At 40.8% G+C, this 14,579-nt stretch overlaps 1 pseudogene; it reads left to right on the plus strand.

Annotated features, from left to right (window-relative positions):
• The first annotated feature begins 12,506 nt into the window (after positions 1 to 12,506).
• On the plus strand, positions 12,507 to 13,503 carry LOC122101148 (annotated as a pseudogene).
• Positions 13,504 to 14,579: the final 1,076 nt, after the last annotated feature.

Genomic DNA, 14,579 nt, shown 5'->3' on the forward strand with positions numbered 1-14,579 from the left:
GTAGAGTTTGAAATTTGGAACTGATATTGTTACAGTACTGTTCTTTCTGTTAAGGATTGACAAACCTACAGTCAGTATTATACTTAATGGTGAAAAGTTACAGCCATTTCTTATAAATACAGGAGTGAGATTAAAAATATCTACTCTCTCCACTCCTCTTCAACTTAGTATTAGAATGCTAGCTGGGGCAATAAGACAGGATGCAAACTTAAAGGGGATCCAAATAGAGAAAGATGAAGTAAAACTCTCCCTCTTTGCAGATGACATGATCTTGTATTTAAAGAACTCCATGACTCCACTCCCAAGTTACTTGAGCTGATCAGAAATTTTGGCAAACTAGCAGAGTATAAAATTAACCCTCGGAAATCAATGACTTTCCTGTATTCCAATAACAATAAGAGTGTGAATGAAATTAGGAAAGCAACCCCTTTTTAATAGCCGCACAAAAAATAAAATACCTAGGAGTTAACTTAAGAGGTGAAGGACCTCTGTGATGGAAACTTTAAAAACCTGAAAAAGAAAATGAAAGCAGAACTAAGGAAGTGGGAAACCTCCCATGCTCATGAATTGGGAAGATTAACATCATGAAAATGGCAATACTGCCAAAAGCTATATCCAAATAAAATGTGATACCTATCAATATCCCAATCTCACTCTTAAATGAAATAGAAGAAGCAATCCAAAAATTATTATGGAAGAATAAAAGACCCCGAATAGCACAGAGGGTTTTTTGTGATTCTCATTTTGTATTACCACTTTGATTCTACAAAGTCATCTATGGATTTTAACTTCCTTCCCTCCCTTTGGATAAAGCTCACAATAACCCTGCCTCTAGCTCCCAAAACACTTATATCTTAGGTCTGAAAAATTGTTCCTAGATAGTGAATTACTTAATTGTATTTTGAACGTATAAAACATGCATATAAAAATAGCACATTTTGATCTCATGATAAAAGAGCCTTTTCCCCTCTCAAATTTATTTCCTGAAAGGCAGTTTTAGAGAGAATCTGTTTTCATTTTTAGATGAAAGGCTTGTAGGAAACTATGTTCATAATCTGGCTCCTCCTCCTGTACCTCAAAACCTAAAACACAAATTTCACAACCCATTTACAAGAAACAACACAAAAACCAAACACTGAGAATGCTCAGATGCAGAACGTTTTACAAAACCCAGAATATAACTTTGCTGTCTGAAGGAGAGGCTCTCTGAATAAATTAACAAACAAACCCAAAAGAGCAGCCAGGAGTATCAGACGTGAGTGTTCCTGGCTACTACTCCATCGACCAGGAGCATGGAAGGGCTTCCTGAGCCTGCTGGAGAGTGCGTGGAGAAAAGTTTCCTTGCCAGTCTGAATACAACAGTTGGCATCACCCCTCCTGGGCCTGTCTTTCTTGTCTTCTCCCCACAGCGGAGCAGAATCATCCCTTGCTCCATGAAGGATAAATACTGTACAAGCTGATCCACAGAGTGGCTTCTATTCAGTCTGCACTCCTTCCTAGGTGGGCGGTCCCTGCCCCATGGTGTGTGTGTGCTCCCAGGGGCTGATCCTCATAGCCCATGCCCACGGGGCAGGCAGGTGCTAGATGTGAGTCATTCACACAGAAGCTACGGGGTTGCTGCCCTAGCCCAACAGCAGGTGTACCCTGATCTTCTCCCACAGTCCCAGGCGAGGTGCCCACAAGGGTCCGATTTAGACAGACTGCCACTAGGATCCTACTTCACCAGAGGGATCAGCATGCCAGATGAAGTGGCTGCCACCTGAATTACTACTTATTTTATGGAGCAGTTTTAAACAAAGTGATACACATTACTGTATGATATATAATGCTATATCCTTGAGTCTCTAGTCCAAAATCATTGAACTTGATACTAACAAAAATGGATTTTATTGTTTGTATTTATAAGGCCATAATGGCAAACTGAAATAAAAGCACAACAAAACTCTTATCCATAACACATGATTAAATCTCAGAATTTGAAAAAAATTGTATGTAATTAGTGCAAATGAAGTTATACTAGAATAATAAAACACACACAAAATATTTATTAGTTACATTCAAAAGTAAAATAAGTAATTACAGAAAGAATTACTACTAGATAAAAAATATTACAATGGTTTAACAGGTTGAAGTGATATAGGTTAAATATTTGGTTTTTATAAAATTATTTAAATTTCCCAGTTCTGTTTATCTCAGTGAAGGAAAATGTTAGAAAGTAGAAATTATATGTGGCACCTCTTGCTTCCAGTACCACAAAGGGGAGTGGCACTTAATAATGGGAGTCCTGGGATGACACCCACACCCAGCCCATGTAGACCCATCAGAGGTCCCTGTGGTGACCCTGAGGGGGTCCAGGGCATCACATTGCTGCTGCAGCAGGTGCAGCACTTGTTGTGGTGGGCTGCGGCCAACAAGGCTCCATCAGTGACCAGATCAAGCAAACCAGCCTCAGGGGCCAAAGCCAGGAGGGAAGGCAAGGCAGACCCCAAGTCCTGCCTCCCATCTGTGTGGACTACACTGCCAAGGCCAGACCCATTTCTCTGCTTTGGAGCACAACAAGGGTAGGGAGTGAGCCTCCAAAAGGAGCATCCCCAGAATGGCACCCAGATCTGGGCACATGCAGACCAAAAGGACGAAGGAGGAGGCTACACAGCAAACCCAAAGAGCTTCAGGCCCCTGGTGCTGCAGCTGGTGCATTGAAAGTCCAGACTCCTCTGGCACTGATGGGCATATGCAAGGATGGGCCCATACCCGAGTCCACAGGGACCAGAAAATGGAAGTCTGTGGGGATGCTGAAGGGGCTCCAGGGTGTTGAGCTGCGCAGCTGTCACAAGCCTGCTGGCAGAGGGGCCAGCACACAACTCCAGTCTCCAGACCACCTTAAAGACTGATGAGGTGAGAGCAGGGGTTATACCGTGCAGAAGGGACATACAAAGCAACAAAGAAATCATCTTATAAATATGTTAGAAATAATCGAGTGAAAGAAAAACATTTGAATACCCCTGCTCTCTCTGTATTTGCTGTTGGTATAATTTGTGGAGGGAAAGGGCTAAAACAAATCGTTTAAATAAGGATACAGGTGGACTAATTGCAACAATGAGAAGTACAAGTCGTTATGTCAAAAAATGAACTTTACAACTTTGGTGGGGGGGGGAGGAGGATGGGAAAGGGCTTGATAAGAAATGTACTCATTGCCCATGTAATTGTAACCCTTCTGTACGGTGTTTTCACAATAAATAAATAAATACATGACTGATAAGGTGAACCACAGCTGGGCTGCTTGGCCTCAAAGGGTTGGACTGCCCGCCCAGCCTTCCTTCTCCCATGGACTGTACAGTGCACAAACCTGGTGTCCCCCCACCCCACACCCATGAGGGCAGGAAGTGACCTCAGAACGGAGTCTCCCTGGGATGGCACTCTCACCTAAGACCACTGCAGACCAGTACCAGCACAGCTGGAGGAGGGGAAGGCAGCAGTGGATTCAACTCCAGCCCCACAACTGCCAGCTCCTGGGTGAAATGGAGCAACTGAGACTGGGAAGGGAGGTGGGAAGGATGGGCGGGGCTCATCTGGCAATGCTGGGGAGCATGCACACACATCCTCTCACTGCACATCCACCACAAGGAAGGGGGCCCCACTTCTCAACGGGTGACCTGAGGAGGCACCCACACCTACAGGGACTACAGAAATTGAGGTTCATGTGGTGACTTGGAAAGGGCTCCAGGGTACAGCCTTGCTGCTGCACTGAACAACTGGCAAAAAGAAAAAGAAAAAGAAAAACATCCACTAAAACTTCTCATCAATGATAATGTATTATACTTTAAAAACAGTTTTAATTCCCTGTTGTATATTTTTGCATGGAGCCCTCTGAATTAACCAAAAATCTCCAGGATTTCCTCATGCACAGTAATACTAATAAATATAGCTTTTATTCATTTTTTAATTAAGGGAGGTTGCATTTAGTTCCTTCCCATGTTTAATTCATGAAAAAGAAATCCTAAAGTATATCTGTCAAACACCAAACTCATGATTTCTTCTGAACGCCTCACTGAAGAAAGAGAATAAAATGACCGAACAACAGGTATCACCCATATTGTCACCGTGCTAGCTCTCTCTCTGATTAAAAATAATCCTGTCATGCACATGCAGATCACTTATGCAAAATTTTTTCCAACAATTCTTGTAGTTATATTACATTTATCTTTCTCCTTCTGTCTCCTCTCCTGCTCCTTTTCCCCAGGGTCCTGTTTCCCTCTTACATCCCTTTTCCCTTCAACTTTCTCCCTGTCCCATCCTCTTCTTCCTCCTGCTATGCCCTTCCTCCTCTCTTACACCTTTCTCCTCCTTTCCTTTCCTCTTTCTCCTACACTTTCACTTTCTTCTACTTCTTCTTTATGTTCCTGGGGGTTGGACTCAGTGCCTTGTGCTCACTATGCCGATGCTCTGCTGCTCACTACAGGCCTCCAGTCTAGACTTCATCTCAATGACCATCTATTTCTGATTTGTTTTTAAATAGCAAAACCAACAAAGACTTTTGATTCAGGATTTAATTCATTGTACATATTCTGTGCCATAAATATGTGCTACTTAATACATTGTGGCTAATAGGTTTTGATTATGCCTTGGGGTCCAGATAAACTCATCAGAAACAATGTGTTTGAAGGCAATCTAATGTGATCCTATGTTACTCCCAAATTAATGAACTGGTTACTTTGTATCTTGCACAAGTACTTCTATATTGTTCCCAGATTAATGAACTGTCACTTTGTGGTAGCACCCACAGTAACACTAATCCAAGGATTGCTGGGGATCAGAAGATTAAGTCCAGACAGGAAAATCCATGTGATATGTATCTCTAATTAACTGCTAAAAAGCCAGAAGACCTGTGGCTAAGTGGTTTAGTGCCATCCTTGCACTGAATAAGATGATGACAGGACCCAGGCCTGAGTTGAAGACCTGTGGTGGGTGCACGCACACACACATACACACACACACACACACGCACACACACACACACACACACACACACACACACACACACACAATTTCCCAACTAGAGCAAGTAGAATATCTATTTTTCTGATAAGATGTCTGAGTTTCTGTCCCATGTGTTTGTATATTTTTGAAAGCTGTATCATGAACTTACCTAATTTTAATAAATGACACCTTGTTCACTATTATTTACTCCTGGTTTGAAAATATTTTAAGACACATTTTTATGTAGAAAATTGAGTTTGTTCCCCAAATTGTGACTGTCTCGGTTTGTAAAAATGAAAGAATTGTGCCTTTAATTCATTAGTTCATAAATTAGAAAAGTAACCATAACCCTAGAACCAATTGCCTTTGGATTCTTAAAGCCACACAAATATATTAGTTTTTATTTATCCTATCTTTGATTCAACTCATCTTTCTCAAAATAGTTTTTAGTTTTACTTAAATATCCTGCCATTTTTCTAACCGGAACCCTAACTGGAACATTCAGGCTAACCCTCACACTAATCATACCCTAATCCTTCTATTATGTACAGTTTCTTATTTCACATTCATCCTAATTGTAACTTTACTTGTTTTTCAAAAATTTGCTTTCAATTTGACCCTAAATTTTCCATTTTCCTAATGCTAACATTACACCCATCTAGAACGGAAACCTAACTTTCACCCTAATGATAGTCCAATTCTAATGTTTAAGAAAAATATTCTAGTTTTTATTCATTCTAGTGAATGCTCCAGTTTGCACTATGGAAATGAATTTCAATTTGTCCTAATTCCCACAAATTTCCTGACTCTACATCTGAAGTTATCTTGTTCCCTAACATGAATCATTATATTATGTGTCCTCAAATTCTCACATCAGGAAAAATATGGTAGTTTCCCTTGATCTTACCTGTTCATGAACCCCTGTACCCTAAAACAGTTTCAGATTTACTCATCATCTAGTCCATTACTTAACACTAACTCTCAACTGAAATCTGGCTGGAAAACTCTCATTAATCATTACAAGAATGATCACTGCGAAATAAATATAATGATAATGCTCTAGTTACTATTCAATCTCACATTTTTTGCTTCCACTTGTTAGTGAAAACTCAATTTCATACTAAAAATATTCCTATTCATAACACTAATCATAATCAGAACAAAATACTGACCCTAATCTTAATATAAGTTATATGTCAATACTAACACTAACACAAGTAAACTAATTTTCACTCATCCTGACTTGATTCAAATAAGCCTTCCAAACATAGGCTACAATTTTTTCCCAATATCTTAGTCATTTTCTAACCCTAAACTTAACCTTAACTGGAACAATGAGAATAACTATAAGCCTAATTGTAAGTAGATTCTAATATAGCAATACTCTAGTTCACATTCATTCTAACTCTTACCAGGCTTATTCTAAAATTTACCTTCAATTTGAGCCTCATTCTTTTTCTCCTTCACTCTAACCCTAATCATGGCTGTAATCCTCACCATAAACTTGACCCTAATGGTATCCCAATTATAAAATTTATGAAAATCCCTCATTTTGTGTGATCCTAAATGAAATTGACTTGTAATTCTTGAAATAAATTGCAGGTTTTCCTAAACCCTACAGATTTCTCACTCTTAACTCTGAATCTATCTTGTTCCATAACAGGAATCATAATACCCATTTGATCTCAAATCCTGATATTATGAAATAGAATATATTTCCACTATTGTAACATTTCCTGAATTCCTAGAACCTAAAATAAGTTCAGATTTATTTAACATTTAACCCATTCCTTTTTTTTTTCTTTTTGTTGGTCATGGGGCTTGATCTCTGGGCCTGGGCATGATCCCTGAGCTCTAGGCATGGGCACGATCCCTGAGTTCTTTAGCTCAAGGTGTGCACTTTATCACTTGAGCCACAGCACAACTTTCAGGTTTTCTGGTGGTTAATTGGAGATCAGAGTCTCACAGATGCTCCTGCCTGGACTGGCTTTGAACTGCAATCCTCAGAAATCACCTTCCAGGAATGGGAGTCCAGGGAAACTGTAACCAATCAACTAAGTGATTTGAGAATAAACACTGAACACAAATTAAGGAAGTAAAGAAGTTCATACAAGATCTAAAACAAAGCCCCAACAAAGAAATTGAAGCCATCAAAGCCAAACACTTACAAGGAAAAGAAATGAAAAACAAAGTAGAAAGTCTTGATAGTAAGTTAGACCATGCAGAAGATCGAATCTCATGGATTGAAGACAGCCTAGATATTATAGAGAAAGAACATTCAACCATCCAAGACAAATCCAAGAAATATGGTAGATCTATTCAACATTTTGAAGACACCATCAGAAGGCCTAATCTGAGGATAATGGTTGTAGAGTAGCACCTAGAGACAGAAGTTAATGGTCTAGGAAATTTGTTTAATAGAATCTTAGCAGAGAACTTCCCAAACATGCAAAAAGATAGGCCTATTCAGACACAAGAAGCTTTTAGAACTCCAAATAGACCAGACCAAAACAGGACATCCCACCATCATGTTATAATCTGCACAGGATCAATTCAGACCAAGGAAAAGATCAATCACCTATAAAGGGAAACTAATTAGAATCACCTCAGATTTCTCAGCAGAGACAATCAAAGCAAGAAGAGCCTGGAATGATGTATGTCATACCCTAAAGACAAACAACTATCAACCAAGAATACTGTATTCAGCTAAACTCTCCTTCATAACTTCAGGTCAAATAAAAACCTTCCATAGCAAAGAAAAACTGAAACAATACATCTCCACCAAACCAGCCCTACAAAAGTTTTTTAAACATGTCCTATACATAGAAGACCACAATAAAGGCCAAGAAACCTCACCCAAACTGAGAATCCAAGAGCCATAGGAAGAACCTAGTTGCTGCAGCCCCCAAGAAGGTGGATTAAATGGCAGGAACTCCCAAATACCTCTCAGTCCTATCTCTCAACATTAACAGACTTAATTCTCCAATTAAGCAACATAGATTGTCTAGTTGGATTAAAAAGCAAGATCCTTCTATCTGCTGCCTTCAGCAGTCACATCTTGCCCATAAAAGCAAACACATTTTCAATGTGAAAGGCTGGAACAAAATCTACCAAGCAAATGGCCCCCATAAACAGACGGGAGTTGCAATACTAATATCAGATAAAATAGACTTCAAATTAAAATTAGTGAGAAGAGATAAAGAAGGTCGCTACATACTAATTAAGGGATCTCTCCTTCAGGAGGATATTACAATTCTAAATCTCCATAGCCAAACAACAGAGCACACAAATTTATCCAAGAAACACTACTTTAACTCAAATCCCACATAGATCCAAAGACATTAATTGTTGGGGACTTTAACACACCACTCTCTCCACTAGATAGATCAACTCCGCAAAAACTCAATAGAGAAACCGCAGATCTGAACAACTGCATAGCTCAACCAGATTTAACAGACATCTACCAAATATTTCACTCAGCAGCATCAGAATACACCTGGGTTTACATGGGACTCAGTGTCAGGTGAGCCTACACCACTTGGCTAACTTCCCCATGTACCATGCATATTGTATGCAGTGTGATGTCAGTGGACCACATTTTCAGGGTGTGAAAAGTCTGACATTCTTAATGCATATCTGTAATGTAGTGCAGCAGAAACTAGGAAAATATTGCTTGGCATTCTGGTTTTGTTTGAGAATAAGACTTACAAAGCTAAATATTGTGGTGCATGCCTATAATCTCAGCACTCAAGAAACTGAAACAAGAAGATCACATGGAATATACAGAGACTCTGTGTTCAAACAAAAGGAGGGTAGACAATAATGGAAAGGGTAACACTGATCAACATGCATTGTCCACATGAAATAAAATGAAAATCTCTTTAAAACTATTTAAAGAGATAGTATTTATTATTTATTTTACAATTATTATTTATTTTTATTATTTGCTTATTTGTTACAAATAAACTGCTGATGGCTCACACTTGCAATTCAAGATAGTCAGGAAGCTGAGACATGATGATCCCAATTGACTTTTGGGGGATGGTAACTTGAGGTAAAACTCTCATGGACTTTCTGGCCCAGGCCGTTTGAATCTTGACCCTCAGATCTCAGACTTTTAAGTAATTAAGGTTACAGGGGTGAACCTCCAGCTCCAGGCTTCCAAGTGACTCTTATCTCCAAATAACCACAAAAATGCCAAATGTGGCTCAAGTGATTGAACACCAGGCTTCAGTGAAAAAAATCTCAAGGGACAATACCCAGGCCTCAAGTTCAATTCCCATGAACAACAACAACAGAAATGAAAGAATCATCAATAGAATATGCAATCACTGTTGTTGTTGGTACCCTGTGCTTACATGGTAAATATCAGTAATTTTTCAATGATCTCTTTGTGCATCAAACTATTAAAATCATCTTTGCCATACATCCTGACTCCACATGAGGCAAAAAGATCTAACAAAGATGAAATAAAGATCCTGTGATCATTACTCAGACCAGTTCTCCCCACATTCTGGTGGCTGTTGGTGACTGTGGGAAGAGGCTTTTTTTCTGAACAGACAATGTCCACAGATGCACAGTGAGGTCCCTCAAAAGCTAGCAGAAGGCATGCACCTATTCCCATCCTCAATCACTGTAAGCGTGGTGGGACTCATTTTCTGAGAAGATTTCACACTACTGCTGTGTGTAGAATACAGTCATCAAACTGGAAATGAGTTAATATTGATACTAGAGCTAACTCTCAGCATCTATTATTGCATCCCAGAAGGAGGTGATGCACAGAGATATGTGCATGTGTGTGTGGAAGTACACACCTGTGTGAACAGCAGTATTGGGATTTAAACTCAGAGTCTCACACTCTCACTTGGCTTTTTCACTCAAGTATAGCACTTGGTGCTATACTTCTTAGGCCAAAGTTTCACTGACTTGTTTTTTTTTTTTGTTAGTTAACTGGAAATATGAATCTTGGAACTATTCTGCCCAGATTTTTCTGCAAACCCTAGATCTGAGCCTTCTGAGTATTTAGAATTATAGGTGTGAGACACTTGTTGCCAGCTCCAACTACTATCCAAGGAGACACATGGCTTTATTGATACAGCTGGTTGGCCTTGGTTTATGATTAGTGGAGATTGGAGTTGGAACTCCAGCCTTTCCTAGGGTCTGAGTTGGTAATTCTAGGCATCTTGTCACCACTCCTCAGACAGAATTGCCTTTAGCCTTTAGCCATCTTGTCACAGAATTGAGAGGTAACTGCCAAGTCTCCTGGAATTCAGGGCCAATGCAAGGGATATCTGTTGGTTCTGAGTAACCAGGGCTGCCGTTTCCATAGCGTTTCAGGCTTCCAGATTTGCCTGCTAGATCACTGTGCTTCCTATGCTTCCAGCACCTTTCACTCACAAGGACTAGGGCAGGCCCAGGACTCTTCTTTGAGGTGCCATGTTTGTTTATTGGGTGAAGAATATGAATGTAAGAATAAGCAAACTCACTCAATCCAGGGCATAGAAAGCTGTTCACAGGCTTTCAGGATTTCAGCTTGACCATTCTGGTGTTGACTCCCACTGCCTCTACCTTGAAACATCCTCTTCAGAACCTAGATCAAGAGGGTCCATAAGGGGCCTGCATTGCATCTCAACACTGCCTAGCTGCTTTCCTGATAAGCTGCTCCTCCTGCACTCTTCCTGCTATGTGTGATGAAGGGGGCCAGAAAATCTATACCAAAATAATACTGCTATAGCATGTGGGGTCAAAGTTCATAGGGCATAGAAACATTTTCCTGGGTTTTCATACTCAGGAAAATGAGTGATTATTCTCTTTTTTGATTGGTTTTGTTTTTCATTATTTCTGGATGCTGTATATGTAAACACAGACTGGTTCAAATGTGCTCTTTGAACAATGTCTTAATTTGATAAGCAGACATCTCACAATAAGTCAAATACCCAATAGCCCCATTTGTGAAAGGTCTTCTCTTCTCCAAAACCTTCAAGAAGATGCCAGAAAGACAAGAAGATATTTTTGTAACCCTTCTCTTTGATCCATGTGTGAACACAAAGTGTGGATCCAAAGTGTGGATCAAAGTGTGGTAGAGCAACAGTCTTGACCAAAAAAGCTCAGGGAGAGCACCTAGACCCTGAGTTCAAGCCCTTGGAACAAAACAAAAGCAAAAGAAAACAATCCACAATATGTATGATTTATATGGATTTACCTGTATTATACCATAACTATGCTGTAAAAATAAACCTATTAGAAAATTTAAATTTGTTTTCTTTTGTAGCTCAGTACCAGAAGCTCAGGACTACAATACTACTTACTCAAGAGACACTTCTCATCAATTCACCAGGAAAAAGCTGGGAGTGAAAGTGTTGCTCAAGTGGCAGAGTGCCCGCCACAAAACTAAAAGCTAAAACAAAAAGCTTGAGCCCTGTATTTAAACAGAATACTGGACCAAAACATTTCTTTTGTGTCCCTGTCTACCTTCTATCTTTCTAGAGTGAACTGAATCAATACTGTTTCATTTTTACCAGAGAAAAAAATGGCTCTGAAAATGGTGCTGGGAAAACTAGATATTCACCTTGAGAAGATTGAAACTCAGTTGCTATCTCTTACGCCATACCACCTACACACACACACACACACACACACACACACACACACACACACACACACACACATTAATTCAATTTAATCAAAAGATCAGTGCTAGAGAACCTGCTATTGATTACATGTAACACTCAGATTAGCCCCTTCCAAGTCAAATCTCTGGGGCTAGGGAGTGAACTCCAGGCCAGACACACACTAGGCAATGCTCTAACATTTGAACTGTGCCTCTATCCCTTTTTTATTTAATATTTTTGAGGGGGTCTTACTACCTTGATTCAAAGTGCCATTGAATGTATAATATCCTTGCACTGTTCCCCAAAAGCCCAAATTACAGCATCTGCCAACATTTACAGTTTTTCTCATTTTTTTTCCTACCTTCCACACACATAATCTCACTTCAGAAGATACTTTTCTCAGGTATTTGTTCTGATGAAAAACTGACTACTTGCTGGGTGCTAGTGGCTCACGCCTCTAATCCTAGCTACTCAGGAGGCTGAGATCTAAGGATCACAGTTCAAAGCCAGCCCGGCAGAAAAGTCAGTGAGACTCTTATCTCAAATTAACCACTAGAAAACCGGAAGTGGTGCTGTGGCTCAAGCAGTAGAACGTTCGCCTTGAGCTGAAGAGCACGGGATAGTGCCCAAGTCCAGAGTTCAAGCCCCACGACTGACAAAAAGCAAACAAAAAACCTGACTACATGCAACCCAGTTAATATGCAGCAATCCCTTGTATTTGATGCACTGACATTTTATAATCTAAAAAGAAAACAAAAAATTCCACTTAAAGTTCTATGAGGGCAGAGTGAGAAAGGTGAGGGGCCCTGGGATTAGACATGTGGAACTCCTGACCTAAGTGGGAGAGTAAGCACCTTCCCCACATCAGGACCTTCATGACACCAAATCTGCACCTTTGGGCCTCTGTCAGTGTCCACAATGACTACCCCACTCGTATCTGCTACCATTTTCAACTTGAGAGAAGCTTTATGCAAGGTTTGGTTGACAAGATGCTCAATGACAGAGCTCCCAGAGAAGGGGCTGCTTGCTGGACAGGAAGGCAGTGGTCTCTCCTGCTGCTGAGGTGTTTCCCTTGGAGGCACTTGGCCAACACCCTGCCCAGCACCAAGTTCCACCAGAGCTAGGTCATCAGCAACCTGAAGGGTGAGCCAGTCCCAGTCTTGTACTCTAGGGACAGCAGCTTCAGAGACTGCTCTTTCTCACAGGTGCTGAGCAGCTGCTGCCCAATCAGAAGCAGACCAAAAGAGGCAGGTCAACTCCAGGCGCTATAAGACCTAGCTGTTCCTCCAATTTGAAGAAAACACCTATAGAGACAAGTGTCACTTCATGCACAGCATCCACAAGCTCCACAGTCTAGCCTGCCATCCCAAGTGCAATATCTAGCTGGGTTGCACCTTCCATGTCACCAACCTTTGCCTCTATGAGCTTTGCTGCCACTTCATCCACAAAACCAAGGAACGCAGAGCCCTGGCCAGGACCTTTCTGCAGACCTTCCCTATCTCCAGGATAGCTTTAGCTTTGCTGGATTTTCCAGTGCCAATGAGACTGCTGCCACCACTGGATTGCTAGATAGCCCCACGTCCATCATCCCAACACCCATCCTGATTGCCGATGACCTCCTGGGCTCATCCAACCTTCCTGATGGCACCAATAACCCCTTCACCTTCTAGAGCCAGGTATTTGTTCTTTACCTCTTTCATGGGGCTGCCTTTCATGTCTACCCCACCACCTTCCTATTCTGATCCATGTCTGAGTTCTCTCACATGTTTGATTCTCATGCCACCCCTCAGGATTCTCTCTTGGGTCAAGGCTACCTGTGCAGTGCAGCAGGAGCCATGCTGGGTCAGATTCCCCCATCTTGGACAATTCAGGAGACCTGCCCATTTTCAGCAAACTTTCCATCTCATATGACTAAAGCACCAGGGTAAGGAGGGACACCCCCAATCCATTCCTTCTACTCCCCTTCCTCCTGCACCACATCCTAGATCTAATTAATCACCAAAAATCCTGGAAGTGACCTGTATCTCAAGTGGTACAGTACTAGCTTCATGTTAAATGAAGCTCAAGGATAGCTCCTATCCTGAATTCAAGCACCAAGACCACCACAGAAAATCAACAATAAAAAGATGAGTGATTTGGAAATGGAAAAAGGCCTTTATAGTCAAGTAGATCCACTGAAATGGAAAAAAAAATAACCCTGTCTTATGACTAAAGGACTCAATATTGTACTTTATTTTACTTTTTATCAGTTGTGGAGCTTTAGTCATGGCCTGGGCAACGTCCCAGAACTTTTTTGCTCAAGACTAGCACTCTACTTCTTTAAGCAACAGCTATACATCTGGTTAAGGGGGTGGTTAATTAGAGTAAGAATATCACAGACTTTCTTGCTCAGGCTGGCTTTGAACTATGATCCTCAGATCTCAGCCTCCTAGAAGCTAGGATAACAATTTTGAGTTACCAGTGCCCAGCTAGGACTTAATATTTCTAAAAGAGGGCTGGGAAGTTGGCTCAGTGGTAGAGCGCTTGGGTTGCATGCCTGTGGCCCTGGGTTTGATTCCTCAGCACCACATAAGCAAAAAGAAAAAGCCGGAAGTGGCGCTATGGCTCAAGTGGTAGCGCACTAGCCTTTAGCTGAAGAGCTGAGGGACAGCGCCCAGGCCCAGAATTCAGGCCCAAGACTGGACCAAAAAAAAAAAAAATTCTAAAAGAGCAGTACTTTTCAAATTGCCTTTGCATTCAAAATGCCCCCTTACAAGATTGTGACCTAGGTTTAAATTAATTGCAAAATTCATTCTAAAATGTGTACGGGACTATAAGAAATCCTAAACAAACTAATTGGATACTGCAAAAACAAGAGAAAGTTAAGTAGGGGAGGATGACTCACATCTGTGATCTTTGCTACTCAGAAAGAAGAGATCTGAGGACGGTAATTCAAAACCAACCTGAGGAAGAAAAACCTTTCCAAAAATTATTTCCAAAAAAAAAAAAAAC

This window comes from Dipodomys spectabilis, unplaced genomic scaffold, assembly GCF_019054845.1.
Source record: "Dipodomys spectabilis isolate Male_0828 unplaced genomic scaffold, ASM1905484v1 ptg000634l, whole genome shotgun sequence".
Lineage (NCBI taxonomy): Eukaryota > Metazoa > Chordata > Mammalia > Rodentia > Heteromyidae > Dipodomys > Dipodomys spectabilis.